Source organism: Notothenia coriiceps, unplaced genomic scaffold, assembly GCF_000735185.1.
Source record: "Notothenia coriiceps isolate Sejong01 unplaced genomic scaffold, NC01 NC01_scaffold00003096, whole genome shotgun sequence".
NCBI classification, from domain to species: Eukaryota; Metazoa; Chordata; class Actinopteri; order Perciformes; family Nototheniidae; genus Notothenia; species Notothenia coriiceps.
The window spans coordinates 9345-17567 of NW_011335797.1; the positions used below are offsets into that span (position 1 = coordinate 9345).

Consider the following 8223-nt stretch of genomic DNA (forward strand, 5'->3'; position numbering starts at 1 on the left):
TCAAACTTTCCCGTAACCTACGGGACTTCAGGAAAGTCGGAGTTTCAGAGGGTGTGTTTTGGTCCAATCTCCACCAGCACGTAGTCCACTGGACACAGAGTCACATCTGATTTATAACCAGGGGACAAATTTAGGTGATTACAGACGAGGTAAAAGGATTGTAGTCAAGAACCACTAGTATGAGTCCTTTTAAAAGTACGAAGTAGTTCGGTAATTTTACAACGGTACAAGTCGTCAGACCTCCTCAACTAAATGGACTTCCTAGGGTATCGGTGTAACACAATACTATTTGGTAACGCATTAAATTTTTCGTTGGACCAGTTTCTTTAAGTACTTTTCTGAACTAACAACGGATAGGGACGAGGGTCATTTTAAGTCTACCAAGTGATTTGTCATTCGTTCTTGTAACCAAGTTTACCCCCCGTTAATTTTGTGTGACAGAAATTGTGGCACAATTGAATAGAGTCCGACCTGACTTCTGCTAGACGGTCAAGTCTTGAAACTTTCCAAAAAGGAGGTAAGAGGAACCTATAAAATTAACGAAACTGTTAAAAAACTTCTTGCAGAAAAAGTATTACTTCAATGAATCACAACAGGAAAAGTAAAACTAAAAAGGTTATAACTAGACTCAAGGCTACGCATTTTGTTCTTCTTTTTTATTTAATTTTTTCTGGTAGATCATCGTATGTTTTCGTCATGTCGTTGTTGTCACGGTTTATTAGTCGTGCTGTACTCGCTCGGTTCTCCTGTGTGGCGTGTATCTGCCTAGGTACGTAATACAAGTAGAGCGACCGATACAACCTTTGTAAGTCTCTTCAAACTACGTTGTGTGTCCGATGTAAGGTTTTATTCTGTGGTATTTTGTGAACTTTCAGGAAGGTTTGTTCGATTCACTCTTACCTAACAAATCCTCGGGAGGTGTCGCTCTAGTTGCAGTTTATGACGTAGTCAATGTTCATTTATAACCTTACCTTTAAAACATGGTGTCAATCGAGTACAGTATGTGTTGTTCACCAACTTGTACCAAGTCGTTCCGTCGACGTCCTGAACTACGAAACCTCAGAATTTTGTGTGAGGTCTTGACAGATTATTATTAAACAGCGCGAAGTAGAAAACAGTAACGTTGGAAGTCTAGTCTAGTCCAGTACGTTCCATCACTTATGAATGAATGTACACGACTAGCTTCGGAAAAAAAAACTCTTTGAGGTGAATATCAACGTGTCAACTAGGACCAAATTCTTGTTCAATCTTATTCATTCACCTACGGTATTTAGACAATCAAATAAATTCATTTTTACGACCATAACGTCCTTGTGAATTGGTTTTGGGACTTGTTCATGATTACCCTATTTGTCTTTTCCGTCTTACGGTAATAAGGTTACCTCTCGGATTGGTTAGTTCGTCTGACCCGAGACCAAAGTCTCGCTCCCACTTTTCTCCACAATAGCTCTTTTTATTTCTCGAAACTTGTAATTTCGACTTTTTTGTACAGTGTCATCTCGTCCCCAAAGTTTAGTTCGCCCACGGTTTAGGCGGGTGCTGAAAGTAAAGACACAGGCGTTCTCGAACTTTCTTATATATGTTATGTTTACACATTAACAACTTATAAACGATTGTTAATAAACGGATCTTTAGACGAAAGTCCGCATCAACTGTCATTGGTTTCCTCACCGCTTGCCCCATCACAGGGGGAAAAGTTTTCCCACTAGTCTTTCCACCACGGGTATTGTTCCATAGTGTGATCGACAGTGCCCCAACTACTTTGTTCCGTCTGGTTTACGTCTATCTTGGTCTTTAAGGAAATAAAGTTCCGGTACTATGATCGATATGGGTCCCAGCGGCGTACGCGGGAAAATTCGGGAGACCGAGACCAGGGAACTCCGGAATCTGTTTTTAAATTCTATACTTTATTTTATTTTCATGGAACATCCCTGAATAATATAAAACGGTGACAACAACTTTTACAACATAGAACTAAAACTAATAAACCATTGAACACTGTGGTATTTATTTTTTGTTTTGCCAAAATTAATCCAGTTGATTTTATACGCAGTGTAGGACGATGCCAGGGCGCGCTCGCGGAAAAGAACATGATGGCGCCGCCCTGAGGGGCACGAGCTACTAACGCTTGATACTAATTTAAGTTTCTTTTCATGGCCCCTCCCTGTGTCCTAAATTAAAAGACACACCTGGTCTCCAATAATACGAAAGTGGTCCGTCTTTGCTCGACCCAAAATGGCCATACAAACTATAGACTCTCCCTTCAACAGTTTCCACGATATCGGAAATGCATAATAAGGCTACTTTGTATGTGTCACATCTTCTTCCCATGTTACAGACATAGAACATAGAAAAGTCAGGATACAGTACCACAATAACATTATAAATAAAGTCCTTTTTTACCGATGAAAAACAATATAAGTTACTTAACGAGAAATAATAGCACGGGTATCGTATACATATATACAAATACTTACGAAAACCCTGTTATAAATGTATAAGGTTTATAATTTAAGAATAAGAGACACTTATTCGACCAACAAATACGCGGAAAACATTTATTCGAAAAATGCTGGTAGTAAAATGCCTGGGCGGATTTCATATTATCGAACCTACCCGGATGGGACGACAGGTTACCGGCGGGGTTAGAGACAAGGTAGTACTCGCGTTGTGTGCGTTGCATAATATTAAAGTAGCGTCTTACAAGTTTGGTCCACATGTTGAATCATAAGAGTGTGTTAAAATGCAGGGAGAGGTTTGTGGACGTAGGGTTACCCTGGTGGAGCTGTCTGCCTTGTCTGGAAAACCTCAGGAGGCAAGAAAGAAAGAAGCATTGGAGAGCATCTCCCTCTGTGATCCTGAGGGCGTCCATTGCTTTGTCCTGGTCCTGCCTTTAGAACCCCCAAGTGAGGATGACAAGAAAGAGCTCGAGACCATCCGAAAAACGTTCAGCTTTAGGATCAAGGATTTTACCATGATTATTTTCCTTTCTAATGCAAATCATAACGTTAAGAGCTTTCTACACGAAAACAGAGACATCCAACAACTCCTTCTGACCTTTGGAGGGAAATATACTTTCTTCAACATTAAGAACAAGCAGTCAGTGTCTGAGGTTTTACTTCCTTTAGAAAATATGAGAGTCGTTGGATCCGGTGGCAAATGCGGAGCAATATAAAAGTGCCGGTAACTTTCAAAGGATGACCCCGAATAGAGCATCTGTTGCAATAGGGACACGTAGAGAATTTCTCAAGCAGGTTCCGGAGAAACAGCCTCCCAAGCCTCCAATTGTGCCGCGTAGACAGAGGAGGTGGCCTCGTACAGACTGTCTCAGGATGATGCTGATCGGGAAAACTGGCTGTGGAAAAAGTGCCACTGGGAACACTATTTTGGGCAAAGAATGCTTTACTTCAAAGATTGCTCAAAAGTGAGTAACCAAGCATTGCCAAAAAGGAACGGGAGAGATCGATTGGCGCTCTGTTGCTGTGGTCGACACCCCCAGTTTGTTCGACACAGCTCTGTCATATGATGAAGTTCAACGTGAGCTTGTGAAATGCATCAGAATGTTGGCTCCTGGACCTCATGTGTTCTTACTGGTGCTGCGGATCGGCCGATTTACACAAGAGGAAAAGGATACTGTGGAACTGATCAAGGAGTTTTTTGGCAAGCAAAGCAGAAGATTTCATCACTGTTTTATTCACCAGAGGTGATGAACTTGAAGACCAGAGAATTGAGAGTTACATAAAAGAAGATGAAGATAACTCCTTAACAAGACTGATAACTGAATGCGAAGGAAGATACCATGTCTTCAATAACAAAGATCGACAGAATCGTACTCAAGTCAGCCAACTCCTGACCAAAGTTGAGTCAATGATAAGGAAAAATGGTGAGGGCTACTACACCTCAGATTTGTGGGACCTAGGAAGAAAACATCAAGAAGAAATGTCAGAAAAGGAAAGAAACTTAAAAAAGGAAAAGTGGAGCAGAAGAAGAGGACGTTCGAAAGGGAAAGGAGAGAAGAGCAGGAAATGAGCAAGAAAATGCAAGAGGGATTAAAAAAACTGTGGGAGCAAAAGCTTAAATCTCTGGAAAAAAAAGATCTCAAATCTACGAAGAAAAGATTGCCCGAGAGGAAGAAAACAAGGACGAACAATATCAGGAAGGGTATATAATCGGAAGTGAATATGAGGACATTAAGGAAAAAGGAAGGGAAGAAATAATGAAGAAAAATGAAGACAAAACATTCAGAAAGGGGCTTGACGACAAGAAAGAAAAGGAAATGGAGGATCTGAAGCAGCAACAATACAAAAAATGACGTGATGATTATGCTGCTTAGTAGGAACAAAGTTTACGGGAGAGACCTAAAGAAATTGAAGAAAAAACAAGAAGAAGAAATGAATGAGTTGAAGTTGAAACATTTGTTGCACAACAGAGAACATAAACAAATCAGTGACCTAGAGAAAACACATGAAAGGCAATTAAACAACTGGATAGAGGAACATTTCAAGAAAGCAGAAGAAGGGATGTAACATTTTATGAGATGTTTTTGCAATGCTCCTCCATTGGCATACCTACCTTCATTTTCATGCTGATGACAAACAGCTTTACCTCTCCACACAAACTATTTCCGTAGCGACACAGTCCACCCTCACCACCTGACAATAAAACATGGATGCAAAAAAAATATTTCAAACTAAACTGCAACAAATCTGAAATTCTTCACCATCGGCCCAAACTCACTTACTCTACCAAAGATGCTCTACTTAATATCAAGAGCTCTATTCTAAAAACCTGTACTTATGTCCGTAACCCTTGCATTGCTCTAGACCCCACTCTCTCCATACTCTGCGCTTTTACCACAACATGAAAACTGCCATCTTCCACTCAAGCAACATTGCCCGTAACCAACCCTTTATGTCCTTCACAGCTGAAACTGAGAGCTATGCATTCATTACATCCAGACTTGATGCAACAGCATTCAATGTTTTACCTGCTTACATTCTAAAAAAACTAAATGATATCCAAATCTCTACTGCCTGCATTCTCAGTTCCAACCGCTGTTCTTTTCCCCTATCCTCCATGACCTCCACTGGCTGCCGATAATATACAGCATATACATATACAGTTCAGTAACAGGCGGACCGCGGTCCGGATCCGGACCCAGGCGCCGACCTATACCTATACGGACCTATAATTAAGGGTGCACATAACTTTTACGCAGGTCCGCACGCGCGGCAAAAGTCACTTTTGTCACTGCGCGCCTTTGCGTACCTGATAGGTCATCAAAAACAAAACACATATTTCGTCTACACGTGTTTCTTGTCAACACTCAGTGGATTAAACTATTAGACATGTCCAAAAAACAAAAAGCCATTAAGCAGCCTCTTTGGCGTTTCGCTCCCTGCAAAAAATCTTCGGATGTTCTTGGAGTGATTGAACTGGAGCTGGCCGAGCCGTGAAGGCCATAACCGACGGAGCTGTGAAGCTTTACAGGAGGCAGGCTTAGATCACTGGACGACAGAGTTGGTCGCCGTGTGCACAGACAGGGCTGCTGGAAACGTCGGTATGTAAAACAGAATTGTACCAAAACTACGCCAACTGGCTGCGGAGGGAGACTCCCCTGTGCACACTCTTTGCCCCGCGCACACACCGGAGAACTGCCCCAAATTAGCTGATCGCAACGTTCCTTAATGTGAGACTTTTAATTGATCTGTGGTCAAGCTGCTGCAGTTTTATTTACAACAAGGTGGAGCAAAACACACAGCTGCAAACTTAATCAGGGTGTTAATGGAAGAGTTTGAAATCAGACAGAGGTGGAAGAAGTACACAGCACTTGTGTAGCAATACTCTGTTACGGTAAAAGTCCTCCATTCACAACGTGACTCAAGTAAAAGTAGTCAGATCTTGTACTTGAGTAAAAGTAGGAGTACCAGAGTGTAGGAATACTCTGTTGCAAGAAAAGTCCTGCATTCAAAATGTTCCTCAAGTAAAAGTAGAAAAGTATTCTCATCAAAATATAGTGAAAGTAGCGACAGTAAAAGTAGTGATTGCGCAGATTGGTCCATTTCAGAATAATATATATGATATGTTTTATAATGATTGATCATGAAAGTGTTCTCAAAGCTGGTAAAGGTTAGACGCTTTTATCCAAAGCGTCTTACATACTCTATACTGTGCAATCCCCACTGGAGCAATTTTGGGGTGAAGTGTCTTGCCCAGGGACACAACGACATGCTGACTGCAGTGGGGTTTGAACCTGTGACCCCCTGATCCGAACATCAACGCACAACCCACTGCACCACAAGCCTCCCGGCTTGGGCATGAAGGGAGCGAGTCATTTTTTTGTACAAATTTCCCATTTATAAAACAACATGGCTTTGATATAGTTCACCAAATATCTAATAGGATCCTTTGTATACAAAAGACAGAGACGGATAGTCATTAAAATGTCCAATACATTATAATACAGTAAAGTAGACACATCAAAGAGGGTAGGGCTTTTTATGTAAATCATATTCATATGGTTATCTAATATCTAGGCTACTAATTTTATTCTGAATGTTATCTACTGTCACCTTTGCCGTAACAATGTACATGTCCCTACTGTGGGACGAAGGATTTCTGATTCTGATACTGAACAATTGTGTTTAATTCTTGTTTTTTCTTTAATTTAAGGGCTTTTATAAAGGAAATAACCTTATTTAAAATACACAAAACTTTGGATTTACCTTCATAAACGTACAGATAATAACGTTGTTAACCAAAAAGTAATCTTTGCAATTTATCCAAGAAAAGAGCTTAAATAATGTCATTCAGAGAAGTTTTCCAGCACTGAAACCTCTGGGTGAAGCCAGTGGAGCTTCAGACCGAGGACTCACCTTCTGAAGAGGAAATAAAACGCGGTTTCCTTTAGACTCTCTGTCGATGACTGTCTTCTGTTTTTGAGCAGAGAAGTTAAACAAGCTTTTAAAGTAAATCTGAAATGTGTCTACTGCTCCAGAAACAGACCGGCAGCGACCTGCTCTAAACCCAAACTCCGGATACTTTCTCCCGCTTCCTTGTTCACGGTGAGCAGCAGCTCCCGGATCTCTGCAGCTCCCTGTGTGCGTGTGTGTGCGTGTGTGTATGTGTGTTTGTGTGTAAGACGGAAGAGCATTAGGGCCAGCCGAGAAAAAAGATGTTGGGATGAGACCACAAGTAAAAAAAAAAATAGTTCTAAATTTAATCTCTGAATTCTGAAAACAATGTATTTTATTTCTGAAAAATATTCTGAAAAACAAATTATTTATTTTATTCTGGAAATCTCAGAACTTTGACTTTTTTCTCAAAACTCTGAAATTAAAGTCAGAATTCATTTTTATTTATTTAACTTTTTGTCACTTCCCCAAAAATCTCATTTGGCCCTAATTATTTTTCTATACTATTCAAAGTGCTTTGCAAAAACAGTGAAAGCATTAAGTCAAAGTTCAACAGAACACAATATGAGAGTACTTTTAAAAACACTTTATTACAGGACGTGTTGTTAGCTGAAAACAAACACTTCAACACAATTAATGTCAATAAAAAGATCAATAAGACATAAAAACAAGCTAACACACTGTACAGCCGAATATTAATACAACTGCCTCTGTCCTTGGAACCTCACATCAAGGAAAGGAAACAAGGAAAAGGTGAGCATCAGGCACAGCCACTACTCAGGATCCACGACTCAGGATCATAAGTTCATCATAAAAGTCACTTAAGGTAAAGTACTCAGCATAGATTGGTATCCAGAGAGAAATAGAAAGTGTATTATTCTACTTGTGTCGAAAACACACTTTTCTTCGTGCTACAATGATTGAATCTCTCTATATATTATCACAATATTAAGTATACTGTTCAACTGTATTTCATTTTAATTATATTATATTGTATATCTATATATGATTCAGATTCCTGCATCTTATTCGCACCATTATGTGTATTGCACTGTCATTTAACCCACTATTATCTTTATTTTTAGTAAGTCGTATAATTGGAGGAGCCTGGGATTTAAGATTTGAAAATAAAGTCTTTGAATCTTGGTTTTTAGATTTGAAAGTTGTGTTTATTGGATACACAGAGAAATATTGATAACTGTAACGCAGGTGTGTGTGTGTGTGTGTGTGTGTGTGTGTGTGTGTGTGTGTGTGTGTGTGTGTGTGTGTGTGTGTGTGTGTGTGTGTGTGTGTGTGTGTGACTGTGTCT

At 40.0% G+C, this 8223-nt stretch overlaps 1 pseudogene; it reads left to right on the top strand.

Moving 5' to 3' along the window:
- Positions 1-3197: 3197 nt before the first annotated feature.
- Positions 3198-4029, top strand: LOC104941066 (GTPase IMAP family member 4 pseudogene; annotated as a pseudogene).
- The last annotated feature ends 4194 nt before the right edge of the window (positions 4030-8223 follow it).